Raw genomic sequence first — 18802 nt, forward strand, 5'->3', positions numbered from 1 at the left:
AAAATCACATAAAAATTACTAGTTGGGAGAATAGAAGCAGTAGTCTGCTTTGCTGTGCCCATGTAGTCTACTCTGAAATAAATCATGATGTACTGAAATTCATATGCAAGAATGAATGAATTCTATCTCCATTGCATGAAAAAAGATTTCAAATGTCTTCATTTATTTACTTACTAAATTTTTATTTTTTAACAATGTTAGTATGTTTCTCACATGAGAGAAATATATCATTTTCTGAGCTTAGATGTGTTACACCTAGAAAGAATTAGAAAACTTTTTTTCCTTTGGATTTCATCTGATATCACCTATGAATCATTTGCTAATTCTGGCAAAGCTGAAAAGAATTTCTAAAAATCTGTGAGACCCTGTATTAGCACTGAGAAAAGAATACTAATGGAGTAGACAGTGAATGTGTGAAGAGCAATAGTTTACTCAGTATGTAATAATGTATTTTAGTTTTTGAGAAAACACTAAATAAAGGTCTTTGGGGCCTAGCAGAAATGTACTTTTTTCTCTTTCAGTCTGATTTAAAGCAATACTGGTTTGTCTGTTGTCTTCTTGTAAACTTTTAATCTGCGGTGCTAGCTTGCCTCCAGCAAATCATGTCTATAGAATGTTTTCCAAACTGAATAATTCTAGAGGGATTCTGAAATGTCTCTTTCCAAATAATACATGAAAAACCTGTTACTTGAGAAAGAATCAGAGACATAAAAGCATTGAAAAACATTTTAAGTAAAAAACCCTTTGAAAAAAAAGGGAAATTTTAAAAAGTGATCTAAATAATTACTGCATTAATACAGCTCACGCCTATTTACCAGGGTTGGGGTAGAAGGAAGATGTCTGAATAACACTGTCAATTAACAGAAACTATTTAAAAGAGGCCATACTTTCAAAATGTCACTAAACAGTATAATACAAAACAGTATTAATTATAACTGGTCAGAAATCTTTTCATTAAGTACTTTTTCATCATAAATGCTCAAGTCATCAAAATATGAAGTCATCTTGGGAAGAACCTTGTTAAAAAGAACACAACAAACCAATCTAGATCAGAAAAATTAACACTTGGATCCATTTCTTCATGTTCCATGATGGAATTCCCAGTGAGAGAAAACTGCTTTTTGGATTATAGAACACTCAGAATACTGAAAACCCAGGATGAACCTCTTTGCTTTTTTTCATGTCTCATGTTAACAGCTCAGGACAAAGACTGTGGTGGTCATGCTGAAGTTGCCATTCTTTGTCAAAACTCTTCAATACTAAGTTATGACTGCCATGAGATCTTGACTGTAGGAATGTTGTGGGATTTGTACTCTGGCCACCGGGGAAGGGCCTGACTAGTTTTGGACAACAGGGAGTGATCATTATAACTTGTACAAGGTGGAATAACTGCAAGACACAACTGTGAGACCCTTTGGTCAGTGTCTGGAAGGCCCCATCCTGCAGCTTGGGAAACTCACATTCTGATTCCTTCTCAAGTCAGGGAGAATGGTATTTGCTTTCAGCTAAGCCACTAATACTTCAAAAAAGTACGGCAGTGACTAAGTTAGTTTCCCTGACTCAGTACTTCAGTGAAAAAATGCTGCAGATTCTTTCATGCCCTTTCTTGCTCTAATCTGCTAAAAACAACTCTAGTTATTACACTAGAATAAAGTTTCCTTTAGAACATGAAGCACATTTTAAACAACTGTCATAACCACAAATCCATGATGTCCATGACACCACAATGAAAACTTAGTTTTTCCTCAAACAGGAAAACCAATAGATTTTAATTTAAGAAAGAGAAAGCTGGAAAGATAATCTTGATTTTCTTTTTTTTTTTTTTAATTTAAACTTTATCTATTGGAATTTATTTGTCTATCCTCTCTCTAACCCACTATATTTTTTTCTGCTCTGACACCTCTTTTTAACAGGCAAAGATTTTGCTTGGAGTATTCGACAAAACACAAGTTATTTGTACAGGTACATAATAAATGAGTTTAAAATAAAACTCTTTACGTGCCTACAAGTGAAAAACTCAGAAAAGCGTAATTCATTTGCAGCTGCCTTTTGATTGCTGAAAGTAAAATCTATATTGTAAATCTAGGCTATGACAAGCAGAAATAGTATTTTATGGGCAGCAGGAATCTTGATACCTCATGACTTTTGGATCTTTAACTCTGCATATTAACAACTTTTAAAAAGATGTTTCTAATTAAGTTTTATGAATGAATTTCTTCGTTGAAAAAAAAGGAAAAAAATCAGGGTTGTATGTAATGCTTATGTCATTGTACAAAATAATACAGATTAAGCTCTGGGGGTTCAGCACTGCAGTAATGTTACTGACCCCTTGAAGGAAAGAAATAATTTTAGTGGTTATCTAGAGGGCCCAGCTGCAATCCTGGAGAAAGGTACATTCCTGAAAATGTTTGCAGGACTGGTGAAGAAGAGTTTCACTCTTCCTCTCCTTATCTTCTCAGCTGTGTCCTGAATGACTCCTGAGAGAATCTGGGGCTGAATGGTGGGACTGAAGTACTCTGTCTTTATGAGGAGAATTTTATTTCACACAATTTTCAGATGCTTGAACATTTAGGTAGTGCTGGGTGACTGCTGCTGTGTTCACAGATGATGAAGGAAATATATTCTTAGTTTTATACTGGTTCTACAGTTAGCATTCTAGTGAGATATGTGTATATTAGTGAGGATACATCTCACCTTACTGCTGTTGATTTCTGTTGAACTTTGGCCATTTCAATTCACTGAATGAATGAATGACAGGGAGAGATTCTTAATTTTTTGTGATTCCCATACAGGATACTGAACAAAACAAATTATGTTAAGCAGAATCACACTTTTGTCTATAACCTTCCTCACTTCACCTGTGCTTCATCTGAGTGCTTGCTCATCCAGTGTAGAGTTGGACCGAAAACCCATGGGTGTGCAGGGTTTTATGTGCCCATAAGAAGAGCCTCAGTGAGCAAACCCAGCTAAATAAATACGCATCTTTCAAGAACACGAAGTATTGGAATATGGCAGCATAATAAAGGCTTTACTTGCAGTGCTGCAAATGTTTAGTGGTGAATTTACAGACAGAACCCTTCCTGGGGCAAGACCATATTTTTAATATTAATTTTCTTGCTGGCTAATATTACTGAGCTTATGTTCTTAATGAGAGTACTGGATTTCTTCATAATAGATGTGATAAGTCCTTCTCTTTTATACTAAAAGAACAATCCTAAAAAACCATATGTATGAATTAATAATTACCATTCTTAAAATCCTAGAAAGATAGTTTAATAATAGCTTTAAAAAAAAATCCACTAAAATTTCAATAAGCATTGTTTTAGTATATAACTACTTTTTGAGATGGGGCTATTTAAGGGATCAAATCTCTATTTGGAGCTTGATTATAGACCTCACTATTTTAAATCTTACTTTTTCCTGCTTTGACAACTGGAAAAGAGCAACATGTTTCTTCTCCTCCCCCTCCACTCCTCTTCCAATGTCAAACATATCAAAAATTAGTTTTATTTGGTTATTTTTATCTACAAGATTCTGGATAATATCCTGGCAGCATGAAAAAGAAAAAGTGTTTTTTTAGCTACTACTTTTCTGATCTTATTTTGAAAATGCCATACATATTGAAAGTATTGATGGAATAGTATATAATTATAGACATCCATCAACACTATTTCTCCTTTTTTTTTTTAACATGGAGATTTAAGCCTGTAAAATATGTAAGCTGTGAATCTTTGAATGCAAAACTTTCAATGTATTTTTATAAGTGTTTCAGATAGTACTAAATCACTGGATTTCACTTCCTTATATGGGTTAACTTTAAATGTAATTACCTTCCACTATTTTTAACTAAGTACTTAATGCAAAACTATAGCTAGTGAATTCAGCAACTGAACGCTAGCTTAATTCTCATATGGTAGAAATAAAATGTACTATCATTAAAATATCTCCGAATTAGTCCCATGCAATAGTATAAATCAGATAGTAGCAGTAATTACTTAACAGAAATTTAAAGGGTAGCAATTAAAAGGAGCAAACAAAATCTTGATCCTACTTATCATTTACTCACTTGTGGTTTCTTGTTTGCAAATCAATGTTTGCAGACACAGTGTAATCTGTTATTTTGAAAACGTTATCAAAGAGTTATTTTCTTCTTTATAGTTGAAGAAATATTCCTTGTATGCAAGAAGAGTTCAAGCCATTTCTAAAATGCCACAAATAGTATGATTTTATTAGTTTGCAACAGGAAAGTCCTCAAATAGTAACTTTAGAGAGCCCATTTGCTTTTAGGAGAGTAAAAGCAGGTAGACAGTACACTGAAAGCAGATGCTGTCATGAGATAGGCTGCTTTTATGCTGAAAATATGGTGTGTACATGGTGAAGTTTGCACACACATAAAAGAGAATCAGGAAAAATTATACAGTAGGAATTGACAGTAAAGGGGGCTTAGGTATCAATCTGAAGAACCTAAATCAAACAAAAAGGTATCTTGTTGGACTTACTGTCCAAAATGTCCTGGTGTATTTTGAGGGCGTGCTTCTATTCCGCATGATACCATAACATTGTCTTTATCAGCATAAAATATTTATGACATGGAGAGTCATAAATTACCATTATTCTTCTTATTTGTGGCTGTAAAAGCACTCTTTAAAACTTCTCAGAAATGTACCAACTTTTGGGGCAAAATGTGCTCCAAGCTTTGAAATAGGGAAATTTCTATTTAAATAAAACCACTAATTATTTAAAATCTGTAGCATGAAAATAGCTTAAAAACCTTTAAGGTCTTGTTAGGGAGGTGTATCTCAGTGGTAAGGGCAGAGGGTTGTGATGATTCATGGTGATTCATGGGAAATGTTGAGGCTTGGCAACAGTATTTGGGAAACTTGGAAGCCTTGGCCTAAATCCAAGATAATGTGATTATTCTCTGTATGATCACATTATCAATGCTGTAGTGGATGCAGCCCTCAATTCCTGGCTCCACAAGCTTTAGGCAGAAAATGGGTGAGTGCAGCCTAAACAGACAACTGCTGCTGTTGTCAAACTGGTACCCTCACAGCATCCTACCTTACTGCTTAGAGGAAGTCAAGATTTCAAGAGATAAAGAAAAAGATCTGCATGATGATTACCTTTGTATACAATAGATATTCAAGCATGTTGTACACTGGGCAATAAGGTTTGTAGCTTTTTTTTTTTTTTTTGTAAATTGTCTCTGGATGCCCCATGTTCATAAGCCAAAAAGATTTTTACAAATTTTTTTTTTACAATGTTATCATTAAAATTTTTCTCACACTATGTCTGTGATAGTAGCATGTCATGAACAACATTCATTAGGAAATTTGAGCAGTCTGCCTGATTTCGCAAGAAAAGCATTTTTGTGGGTAATTTTTGAAAAGAAATGAAAGAGGAACAGTTCGATATCAAGCCCATGAATTTAACACCAAAATAGCAATAATTTTTTCTATCTAAAGTAATTCCTGTTTCAAACTATTATTACAGAATGTGATGAAATCATCTAAACAAGGAAAGCTCCTGCGCTATCCAAACACTTATTGCCATGTCATCTTTACAGCACTGACTAGAAAGAACAAAAAGTACTGCAGAGTAATCACAACACATTGATAAAAAATGTGAATTTAAAGCAAGTCTATCCTTTCATGACCCTTTTGTTACCAATTGGTCCATTCAGAGGGACAGCGTGGTTGCATTTTTGAGAGCTTTCTTTGAGAAAATTCAGTCAGTATAAGTTGCTGTGCCATAGTCTCTGGAGCAGACTCCACACTAATTTAATCTCTTCTGCTCCAAGAAAAATCACAGCTCAGATAGCCATAAACCATTGGAACTAAGGATCAGGAACCTCAGTGGAGATTTTGCCACTAAACTCAATGAAATGCAAAAATAAAGGGAGTTCAGGAAGAAAACACAGGCTTTTCCTGCTTCATTTTCTATAGTTCAGCAGAGTTTTAAGTCAGTGAAGGTTTACTTCCATTCAATGTTTTTCAGTTCAGTGTCCCACAAAAACAGTACATAAGCCAGAATGACAGCCCTGCTTTGACGTTACATTTCCATGCTACTAGCAACCAATTTTCCACATTTTGGTGACAAGGCTAAGCTTTCCTCAACTTACATCAGAGGCTCTGTATTCCAGATATGAAAGACTGAGACTCTCACAAACTGCCAAAGCTGACATCGGAGTACAGCCTCACAGGGTAAGAGAATAAGCGCCACATTTTCAGCAATAAGTGTCCCATGACAGAGCTGAGACAGATGCTTTCTGCACATCACTCTCCACAGCACAGTCTCACAGCCTGAAGCCTAAAGACAGAAGGGAAAACCTAGAAAGTGGATTTAGAATATATGAACTACAGATGAATTACAGATGGGTTGCTATAAAGTTTTAGATCCGGAACCTCTTTTTGATGAAGGGGGGCCTTTGAGAATGCTCAGTATTATTGTAATAGGGTATGAATGGACTGTGGTAAAATACAATATATCTCAAGTTATTGGCAGTTCCCAAACATGCAATTTCCTTATTTATAGAATACCAAATACTGTTCAGCACAAATTTATTTCTTTTCTCTTACAGTATCTGAAGAGTGTATTTGGTACAGTTCTCCAGATTCTTGACTTTTATGCTCCAGATACTTGAAAGAATTCATGGTCTTTGATGATTTAAAAGATGCAAAATAGAGACATTTTCAAGTTTGTCCTCTGTTTAACTGTTTCTCTTGTAATATTTTTTTCTTTTTTTAATAATTTGATAAAGTGCCCTCATGGTCAGTCCATTTTACCAATCTCACTAAGTAAGTGTTGCCTAAGTCTCCTAAGAAAAACAGACCTAACAAGGTATAATTCATGTACAGATGAATAACTGTACATCTATCTGTATCTGTTCCACACTAGCTTTTCCACTGGTAAGGAAGTATCAAGTAAATCTGATTCTGGCATAGATAACTCACTGATATCAATGTTTTTGAGTTGTTTATTTGACAATACTTCAAAATGTTACAGGAGACTCCTGTGCTGGATATCCCCATATATTATTGTGTCACACATATAATGTAACTTAATTCAAATGGTGAAAAAATTATAATGAACAATTTTAGATGTGTAACTATATTTGAAAAGAATGGTTACTTTTCATTTATTTAAAACATCAAATATTCGTCTTGTTTAAAACTATTCCCTGTGAGTACGCCTGTACCTTGTATTTTTCCTGATTTTTCATATTGTTTCATTCATTCAGGCTCTCCATTTTCCCTTTCCCATAATATTACAGGAAACATCTAGCCAACAGCTAGTTCAAGCTATGATAATGGCAACTAGCTCCAGCATATTGTCCTTAAATTACTTGAGCTCACTTTTAACACGTATTATTTCTATGCAAATCACTCTCTTTTTTTAACCTACCAGGCTGACATGGAAAGATGGTCTTATCAGATGGTCTTATCAGATAAAACCATTGATTAAAAATAAGTAAATAGTTTAACAACGTGGGGAAAAGTGTGCAAGAAGTGTCCTGAGCCACTGGATAGACCATCTGTTTGCATAAACTCACATAAAAGAAATAGATATCACAACTTTTATTGCTCATTCCTCATTTTCAGTGGTTGCTTTTACTTAGAGCTCTGCAGAGCTCAGCTGCCATGCAACTTAATCTGGTCGTGAAGATACATGTTCCTGAATGTGCATATACGTTTTTAAGTTTGGGAAAACATACACACACACACATAAATTAAGAGTAATCATTCTTTTTTTTTCCTGCTCTCACATGACCATTGAGGATATTGGTTCACACTTTTTGCAGAATGTGCACTTTGTCATATATACAAATATTTCTGACTGGTTTTTTTTGGGTTTGTTTTTTTTTTTTTTTTTTTTTTTTTTTTTTTTTTTTATCTTAGTCCCATTACCCTGCAAAAGTTGCTTTGCCAGTATAAAAAAGTGCAGCCTGTGTATCCCTCTTCCTTTGGCAGACTGTAAACTTTGCTTCCTTCAAATACAGGTCTTTGGCTCTGTACCATTCTTCAGGACTGATCCACCCACTGGCATTGTCTTATCAGGGAGCCACTGTGCAATAGAAAAGAGGCTTACTAAAATTGCTTCTTTAGGAGCAAAATGGGAACACTAGATTGAGGACCTGTCTTAATTTTCTTCCTGCAGCAGAGTTAGGCATAGCAGCTTTCTTCAGCCAGAAATGAAGAGGTTTACTTCAGACTGAGCAGTAACCTGTGTTAATAAATTGTGTTTACAGTGGTGCAAATTCCACTACTAGGGAACAAAACCATGAAAACCAACCAAACAAAAAAATCCAAAAAAAACCCCCAAAAATGCAAAAGGAAAATGGTCTTTGACAATTTTAAATCTTTTACCTTAGTAGCCACACTTTGACCCACAAAATTTCCTCTGTAACAGACTTTTAAGTGGGCCTGCTAATGTTTTCTGAACTCCTATCTCTTAACTGTGGGGTAGCAGCTATTTAACAGACAGTATTTCAACACCTTTATGAATACAAACAAATCATTAGGTTATTTAGCAAATTTAAAAAAACCCTACCAAACCCACAATCAGATGTTAAACCATCCCAGTGCTCCTGGGCACCATTTCATAATTCACTAGCTCAGAATTTTTTTCTTTTCCTTTGGGTCTCCAGATGCTTCTAGGGTAGCTGGCAGGGCTGGATATGCAGTGTATCATGGAGACACTCTTGGCTTGCGCCAGCAGAAAGAGTGGGAAATGCTCCCTCCAAGTTAATTTTGGTCCTTCCTTAAAGCAATGAGCGGAGGGAAGGGTCTTTTTAGGAAGAAAGTCTTTACTTTGAGTGTGGTGAGACACTGAACAGGTTGCCAAGGGAGTTTGCCCCATCTCTGGCAGTGTTCAAGGCAAGGCTGTGTAAGGCCTTAAGCAACCTGGTCTAGTGGGAGATGTTTCTCACTACAGTGGGGGGTGGGTCTAGATGACCTTTAGGACCCTTTCCAACTCTTAGCATTCTATGATCCTATGATTTTTGGCCAGCTTTGCTGTTGTGTCTGCTCTCTGCTTACCAACCCCCAGTCAGGCGTGCACTGGCAGAGTGATGCGGACTGCCAGCCTGGAGTGTGGGGAACCAAGGGTACTACAGCAGCAGTTTCACTTGAAAGCATTTGCTTCAAGTGTGACATGCTATTTCAGCATAGGGAGGCAACTTTGAGAAGGGAAATAAGAAACTTTAGGACTGTTTCAAAGATAGACACAGAGCTGACCTTAGTAAGTAAAGTGCCTTAAGGGATACAAACATGCAGAATGTGCATTAGAGAAATAAAACCCTACCATGTAGGGCTAGGTGTCAGAAGAAAGCCTCTGAAATTCATTGCAATGAAGTCTTGGCTGTGGTGATAGTGTTGCAAGGGGTGACATTCTTTAAGACACAGAGTAATGCAGAGACCTGGGGTCCTGTGCAGGACTGCAGGTGTCATTTGTTTATGGCCAGTTTTGCACATAAGGCAGCCTTTCTCAAGGAGGTGCCATAAAGTGCTTCACAGCTGGTTTTACATGACAAACACATGCAACATGTCATGCACTTTGCTTGTGGGAATTCCTCCTCTGAGGATAGGTCATAACAACCCACACACCTACTGCAGCCATAATCCCCTACGTGTGTCCCTGCCTGTAAAAAACAGAATTTGCCCTCACAAGTCAAGGGAACTGAAACCACTAGAAAGCTCTAGTGTAGCGCTAGTCCAGAGACAGCCTATCCACATAAGATAGGCTCAGCAGAGGAATCTGTAAAGGACACATGCTATGCTCCTGAAGTAGAGGAGTTTGAATTGCAGGTCAGACATGCTGGTGGAGGCCACGGTAGGCCAAATTCAGATACCAGTCAGCCAAAAGCAGAGATGTTTGATGTAGCCCTCTGCCCTGTTGGGAAGCAAGAAAGATGTACTTGATAAGACAGTGGCCCAAAGTCCTTTACTAGGGTTAGGAAAAAGGGTGAAAAGAACTTGCAACAAAGCAGTGGTGAAATTAGGGAAAGACACCTCCAATACTGTAAAGATAAGTGGGATTACAAAAAAGTGCATTTGGGTTATGCAAAGAAATACTGAGTGTGAAGGCAGTTATTAGATGCAAAGAATACAGATGTTGTACTAAAGAGAAAGCCCTAATGTTTGTGTGTTGTAAGACATCAGGTGAAAATGCAGAAAATTTATCTCCTAATATCATGGCAGACATAAACCTGGCCCCCTACACCTACTGAGGACCAAAGCTTTGCACTACAGAGGGCAGACAGTACTGCTCACAGCCTTTGGTCTTATTGCCAAAGCACTCTAAAGACTGCTGGAGTGGAGTGCCTACAGAGCAGACTATAACACCCTCCATCACTACAAGTTGGAAGCACTTGTTTAGAATTATTTATGAGAAACACAAAAGGAGTAAAATGTTATTTTTCCTTCTCTTTAGGTTAAGGCACACTCCCTGCTGATCAGATGAAGTCTTTTCAATATCACAGATGCAAGAACTTATTTCTTGTCATGAACGTCAGGTGCAATAACGTGGCCATCACCTTTTCATAAAATGTATGCTGAGTGATACACCAAACTGGTGTTTTCAATGGATGGTATGTCCATTGGAGAAAACTGCATAAAAAAGGCCCTATCAGCTGGAGCCTTTGGATACTCAAGGATAACAGATAGAGCCCACTGGTGTGAACACACATCAGGAGATCAGACAGAATCAAATTTATGAAGGAAGGACACAGTTTCTACATTTTCCACTTATTTTAAGGAGTGCCATGCTCCAAAGCTGCAGAGCTGTTCTTTAGTAAAGCTGCTCTGCTAAAATGCTAAACAAAATCTGTTTCTTTGAAGCCAGCAGGAGTCCTTGAAGATCATTTCAGATGCAGTGTGAGTCGTGCAAGGAATGATCTAGGGCCTTGATCACAACACATAGGGAGGGATTGAATTACTCTTCTTACATATAAATATAAGTAAGCTGTGTAGGACATAAGAATTTTCATACAGCCCAGATAGTGAGGGTGAAGTGGACAAGTGGGCAAGTTTTGATATTAACAGCGAGCCCAGGAAAGACTGAGTCCTAGGAGAAAGGTCTGGTTCTTTAATTAGAGCAGAAGTGAATTAGAATTCCTTGGCTGAGGAAAAGACAGTTCTTGTGATGGGATTTGGAAATAGTCAAGAGTAATTATCAAGCAGTTGGCTTCAACAAGGAACTGTAGAGGAAGAAGCAATGTTTCTATTTTCAGTGTTCGTTTAACATAACCCTTTATTCTGTTTTCAGCCCACATGATGACGCAACATCCCTCCATTTATATTCCCAGATTTTGAATCATAAAAACATTAATTCACCTCTTAATTATTCATTTAGGAGTTTCTTTGTTGGGCTCTCAGGAGTACTATATTAGGCATTTCTTCTGTAAAATGCAGATTTTTAATGTAAGAGGAATGAAGTCTTAGTCTCTTTTGTAAAACTACAGAGAATTTTAGTGAAAACCATATGAAAACAGACAAACCTTCAATTAAAAAAATGAGTTTCCAAAAACACAGACTGCTAGACTCATGTTCTCTGCATATTTCTTTTCAAATATGTATCTTCTCTTTTCAGAAAAAAAAAACAGAATAGGAGAAAGAAAAGTGTAATCTCAGAATACTGTAAAAATACGCAAGATTTTAACAAAATTCTGACAGGTATATAAAAACTGATATCTTCTCACAACAGAAAGATTTTGTAAAAAACAAAGAGATTTATTGGCCTTGTAGGTACTTTTCTCACATTTCCCTATCTGATCAGAAGATTTTGTGAAGCTTTTTGAGGATCAATTTTGTTGTAAAGAGAGTGCCTAAATAGATCTTACTGCCTCGTAGTCCTTACTCATAATAAAGAAAAATGACATTAAGGACAGTGTAATAGGCACTAAGAACCCCACACCCTTTTACACTACAGTGTTAATGATGGTTTAGATTTGTCTGGAAGCATACTTTATAGCTCTTTATTTAATGACACCCTCACTCTTTTCAGTTTTATTACATTCAATGGATTCCCCAGTACAAGAAATACATGGGCCTATTGGAGTTCATCCAGAGGAGGGCCATGAAAAGGATCAGAAGGATGGAACATCTTACCTATGAAGACAAGCTGAGAGAGGTGGGGTTGTTCAGGCTGTAAGATGATATTATTGTGGCCTTCAGGAACTTAAAAGAAGCTTCTAAGATGAATGAAAAGGGAGTTTTTTTATCAGGGCTTATGTTGATATAGAGGGGTAATATTTTAAACTGAAGGACAAGTTTAGATCAGATATTAGGAAGAAATTATTTTCTGTGAGAGTATCAAGACACTGGAACAGGTGCCCAGAGAATCTGTGGATGCCACATTTCTGGAAGTGTTCAAGGCCGGATTGGATGGGGTTTTAAGCAACGTGTTCTAGTGGGAGTTGTCTCTGCCCATGACAGTGGAGTTGGAACCAGATGATCTTTAGGGTCCTTTGAAATCAATATTACTCTGTGATTCTATTGTTCTACAGTGATGGCAAAAGCTATTCTTTACCCTCTTCTCAGCTCCAAGAGTCCAAATAGCATCATACGGAACTGAAGCTGCAGTGAAAAGAAATACCAAGAAAATTAGTAATTTTTTTTTAACAGAAATACAGGGATTTTTTTTAAACACAAACACAAAAATCAGACTACAGGCTTGACTTTTAATTTTTTTTCCTTGATGGTGTTCAGTGACGCCCTCAGTCACACTGAACAAAAGAATAATTTGCCATCATAATCTACTGATTTAAAAAAAATCATAAAAACAAACCAAACCAAAAAAAAACCCCAAAAAACCCCAAACCCAGAAATCTCGCCAGGCAAACAAACAAACAAACAGTTCCCTCAAGCTTTTAAGTGGAAATTTTATCTGAGCTGCTTCTAAACATTAGTAAAAAAGTTTGGTAAATCTGGATGTGATTAATAATTCACTTTTCTCTTAAAATAAATACATAAAAAACTTCTGAAGGTCAAGGGATATCCAGTTATAAAATAAAAATGTGAAAAAGAATCTCACTTGGATGGATCATCATGTAGCCTCTGACTTGTCCACAAGGATACGTATACTGTAACATCTTGCAGGTTTTCCTCCTGGGTATATTTACACACACATTTATCATGCCATAACAGAGGTGCAATTTTATGGAGAACTCTGATGTGCATTAGAGATTTTATTAAGCATTAGATTATGCTTCTCCCAAATATCATGAGAATAGATCAAGATGAGAAGATCGAGCATCCCTTAAGTGACATTATACTGTGGCTCTATTTATATAGGGTGCTTTCCTTTCCTGGAGAGAAATTTTTCCGAGGGCATTTTGTTGATGTTTCATGACAAAGGAAGCAGAAAATTACAGACCAGGCTGAAAGTGGTACTTTATATCTATTCTCCAGGCAGACCTAGGTGACCAACTTGTGGTTTTATTCCTAATGAAACACAAAGAAATTTTCATGGCTCAGTATGTATTCTATTTCAAACTGGAAAGCAGATTTCTTCAGGAAAACTGTAGTTATTCATTCTATATTATACACATGTGTAATATGCCTGTGTATATGTAGAGCATTGAGAAATCTACCCATACAGATTATATCTGCCTATACAAAGATACATCTGCTACATTTAGTTCTTTTCAGGTTACAATAAAGATGCAAAAGCATGTGTGTGGGAAGGCCTTCTACCGACAGTGGCTGAAAAAAAGAGAAGTGAATAAAGTGGAAATGCTGTGCTTACCAGCTCCCACTGTTCAGGCCACAGAGGGTCACTGAACTGCAGTTCATTTCCTATTCCACTCTCTGACTCCAACACTTTGAAGACTGCTGTAGGGATGTAATCATTCTTCTTGTGCTCGAGTGAAAACCACACAGAAAGATCAGTCATTTGCCTGCCCTGTTATTCACCCTCTTCTTCTCATTTTTTTTTTCTGCTGTTTTAATGTATTTGTAAAGATCACTATTTCTTTGAAATTTTTTAAATTTAGATTTTTTAGTTAAAAAATGATCTTATGATAACAGCTGATTATTTTCTGAATTCTGTATGTTACACACTTCACAATGCTGAGCTCTTCCAGTGGTATCTTTTTCATGGTTTTGGGGTTTTTTTTGAGGTTCAATTTTCCAGAAACGCCATTGTCTCAAAGCTCAGGTTTATCTCGAAGAAGGTATATTATCCATTACAAATAACAAGTATCTTCAATGAGCAAAATTTAATAAATCCAAAGTTAAAAGCATAAACAGAGAACAAGGGGAAATGAATGTCATGAGAATTTAATATGTATTTTCTAAGGTTTTCTTTCAATGGGATGACTTGACACCTTAGATAAGATGACTTTAGTATGTGTGACGTAATTAATGGTCTTGGATAACTAGGATTTTCACTTCATGTTTCTTTTCCAGTGTAAGACACTAGGATCACAAAACATCTGGGTGATAGAGCCTGGGGGAAGTAGTAAGACTGCACACACACACACTTATCATTGTGGTCTTTTCCATGGTGGCACTCCTAAGCCTGACACAGATCATCCCAAAATGACTGCAACCTCATGGTAAGGTTATGGAGCAGCCTCTTCTCGGCTGCTGCTGCTGAATAAACCTTGCTGCATGAGGCTGAGTAAGCCTTGTGTACATCACATGGAGAACCCCATTCTCTCTCTGTGGGACCATGATGTTACTGAGCAGCTGAGTGCATAGTCTAACTTTGAGAATGCCCTTTGTCACTGTTACTTCATTCTGCATGCCATCCTTCAGAAACTGAGCTACTACACTCCATTCAAAACAGAGTACAGACAAAACTTCATCACACAAAACAAAGAAATCTCAGGTAAAAGGGTGGTAAGGTAAGACCTATAAGAGTATGGGGCTCAGCTCTACCCCTCCCTATGTGATTCTGCCTGGTATGATGATATTATGGTCAAACCCAAATCCTTGGTAGAGCAGGTCTTATGACTGAGAAATTTGGACAATCCTATGATTTACTTTGTAGCTCTAACATCTAGCTGCCTGATCTGTGAAAAGCAAAAGAAGATACAATAAAATGAAGACACAGAACAGAAAAATGTGATGTCTTAACTACTGGAAAAAAAGTCTTCAAGCATTAGCAAAATGGTGTCCTTTTCTACTTATTGTGAATGCTTGTTCCTTGTGTTACTTTAATTCACTTAGCTGTATTAGGAAATCGTCCCCCAAACCCATGAAACACCTGAAATGTTCATTCCTGTAACACAGCAACAGGCTCTTAAAACATTTTTATTAGACTATTGTTCTTACAATTTTTACCACCCCTTGTCAAAATAAATCAAACTGTGATAATCTCCATAAGCACTTTAAAAGGATTAAAATTATGGGGAATCATTTTATATACCAAATTACTTTGTATATTTCTATTCTCTTGAATGAGAGGGGAAAATGAATTGGAAATCAAAAGAGGGAATTGCTCTTTTGATATCAGCATTTTCTTTTCTATGGGTATAATTAAATAGATCTTAGAAGAGTGAGATGCAGAAAGGAGAGGAAAGAAGCAAAAAAGGAGAAAAGGACAAAGGGAGATAGTGATAAAAGGTATTCTATGGCCAGAATTAAAATATTTACACATTGTCTTAAATCTCTGAGAGACACAGTACATCAGGTTTTCACCTCAGGATTGCTGCAGTCTGCAGAAGACCATTGATAAGCCCAAAGGACTGTCTGGGTAACTTTCATGCCACTGTCACTGACACCCCAGAAGATATGCAGTCTGGATAGTTAAAGAAAGAAAGAAAGAAAGAGAGGAGGGCAGGAGACCAGAGGAGTGTGTGGCTGAAGGATTCCTAACACAGACTGTTTGTTCTCTGCTTATGGACTAGTTCCCAAGGGAACTGACACACAGGACAGATCCCACACAGCTGCTCTGAGCTGTTACTCACCACAGGTACAAAAACTTCCACCTGTGGTGGTCTTTGCTGCTAAGCTGTGCTCAGCAAATACTAAGAAATGCCAGAACAAGTAGTATCTAGTATGCTAGAACATCTAGTATGCTAGAACAATGCCTTATGTCTTCAAGCAGTATAATTTTGTAATACAAAGGGGAAAAAATAGGATGAAGATGCATAAAAAATATTCTACAGGCAGGTGGGAAAAGTCTCACAATTGCTACCAGTTATTCTCATGAGGGACTTCGACATCCCAGACATCTTCAGGAAATACAACACAGTAGAGAGGAAACTGTCCAGGAGGTTCCTGAAGTGTGTGGAAGAGAACTATGTGGTACAGACGGTGGTGGAAGCAGTTAGGGAACGTCCCCACCGGATCTGCTGTTTGTGAACATTGATGGATGAGGTGATGGTCAGAGAGCCTCTTGGGCACAGAGATCAAAAAAATGACAGAATTTTCAATTTTTTGAGAAGCCAGAAGGGGGACCAACAGATCTGCTACTTTGGACTTCCAGAGGGGCAGACTTTGACCTCTTTAGGAGGCTGGTTGAGAGAGCCCCTTGGGAGGCAGTCCTGAGGAGCAAAGGAGTTTAGGAAGGCTGAACATTCTTCAAGAAGGAAGTCTTAAAGATGCAGGAGCAGATTGACCCAATGTGCCAAAAGATGACTCTGCAGGGAGACAGGCCAGCCTGGCAGAACAGAGAATTTTGTCTGGAACTTGGGAAACAGGACAAAAGCTTATGGCCTTTGGAGAAAGGGCCAGGACTCAGGAGGACTGTAAGGATGTTGTGAGGTTATGCAGAGAGAAAATTCAGATCCCAACTAGAACTTAATTTGGTTTCTTCCGCAAAAGACAACAAAGAATGTTTTTATTTATCCATCATCAACAAAAGGAGTGCTAAGAGGAACTCAATCTTTTATTGGGAGGGGGGAAGGAAAAGAGTGAAAAAAGATAAGAAAAAGCTAAGGTGCCTGATGCCTTCATGCTTCACTCTTCAATGACAAAACAAAATGTCTCTAGGTACCTGGGCCCTGAGATGGAATACAGGGATGAGGAGCAGAGAGAAGACCATGTAATGCAAGATGAAATTGTCAGTAACCTGTTGTGCCACTTACAAATCTGTGGGGCCAGATAGCATCCACCCAAGGATACTGAGGGAGCTGGTTGAAATGCCACTGAGCACTTTTCATCATTTACTAGCAGTTCTGGCTAAGCAGGGAGGTCTCAGTTGACTGGAAGATGGCAAATGTGATGCCTACATTTAAGGTTTGAAAGGAGGATCTGGGTAACTACAGGCTTGTGTGTCTGACCTCTGCTGGGGGAGATCATCTTGAGTGCCATTACATGGTATATACAAGACAGCCAGGGATCAGGCCCAGCCAGAAATCAGGCTCAGCCAGCACAAACATGGCTTTGTGAAACACAAATCCTGCTGGACCAACCTGACCTCTTCCTATGACAAGGATGACAAGGTGACAGGTTTAGTGGATGAGGGAAAGGCTCTGTAGGGGTATCTGGACAAGCTGGATCGATGGGCTGCCACAAGTTGTATGAGGTTCAAGAAGGCCTTTTACTTGAATCACAACAACCTCAGACAGCGCTACAGGCTTGGGAGACAGTGACAAGGAAGCTGCCTGTTGGAAAAGGACCTGGGGGTGCTGATTTTCAGGACTGAACATGAACCAGCATCTCCCAGGTGGACAAAAGCCACTGGAATCCTGGTATTGAAAATAGTGTCACCGTCAGGGTGAGGGCATGCATGATTGTCCCTCTGTACTTGGCAATGGTGATGCCACACCTCAATCCCTGTGTTCACTTTTGTGCTGCTCGCTACCTCAAACACACTGAGGTGCTGTGGCATTTCCAGAGGAGGGCAACAGAGCTGGTGCAGGGACTGGAGCACAAGTCCTGTAAGGAGAGGCTGAAGGAGCTGAGGTTGTTTTATCCTGGAGATGTGACCTTGTTGCTCTCTACAACTACCTGAAAGGAGGTTATAGCCAGGTGGGGGTTGGTTTCTTGTTCTAAGTGATAAGTGCCAAGATGAGAGGAAATGCTATGTGTTAGGAGATTTAGATTGGGTATTAGGAACAATTTCTTCATGAGAAGGGTTGTCAAGCTTTGGAACAGCATGTCAAGGGAACTATTTGAGTCACCATCCCTGGATAGTGTTCAGGAAATGTGAATTTGGTACTCTGGGACACAGTTTAGTAGTGAATTTGGCTGTGCTGGGTTAACAGTTGGGCTCGATGATCCTAGAGGTCCTTTCCAACCTAAACATTTCTATGATTCTGTGTTTCTGTGACCATATATATGGGGTTGTATTAGGAATACTTTCATTATCTTGTCATAATCCTAACACTCAAGTACCTTGGGCTACTTCCTACACTTCATAGTGTATGGAAATAATGAATTTGTACCTATATGAGAGGATGTTCGAAAAATATTAGCAAGGCAGTCTAAGTGGCTGGAAAATAATGTACAGGTGCTGTGTAGTATTAAGAAGTTTGCCTTTTCTGTTACTCCATTTCAGAAAAGGTTCCTGTACCAATGTCTGGTTCATTGGACATCCAAGATTAGGTGCAAAAAAATGTGTCTCTATAACCTCTAAGTTTTTTAGAGCAAAGTATGTGTTGACGTGAGATAGAAGTTCCAGAGCCAGAAAGAGGAAATTCCCAGACTGTAGCGAATATGGAGATACATCTTTCGATCTCTATGTATCATTAAGTCCTGAAAATTGCTACTCTTTCGCAGAAGTAAAACATTGCTCAACAACACATTTATTTTTCCCAGACTTCCTCCTTCTTTCATTTTGATGTAAAAATTGAGATATAACAAGCTTTATAAGTACATCCAGATTTGAAGAATCAAGAAACAAAATTTTC

The 18802-nt window shown here is 37.8% G+C and overlaps 1 protein-coding gene across 1 annotated transcript in view; it reads right to left on the bottom strand.

The window, feature by feature from the left end:
• Positions 1-18802, bottom strand: part of LOC310906158 (uncharacterized protein) — a gene marked incomplete at its 3' end in the record, with an annotated part of 170238 nt that overhangs the window by 69645 nt on the left and 81791 nt on the right. The window lies entirely within an intron of this gene.

The sequence above is a fragment of the Zosterops lateralis genome (genome assembly GCF_965231275.1).
Source record: "Zosterops lateralis genome assembly, chromosome: 2".
NCBI lineage: Eukaryota > Metazoa > Chordata > Aves > Passeriformes > Zosteropidae > Zosterops > Zosterops lateralis.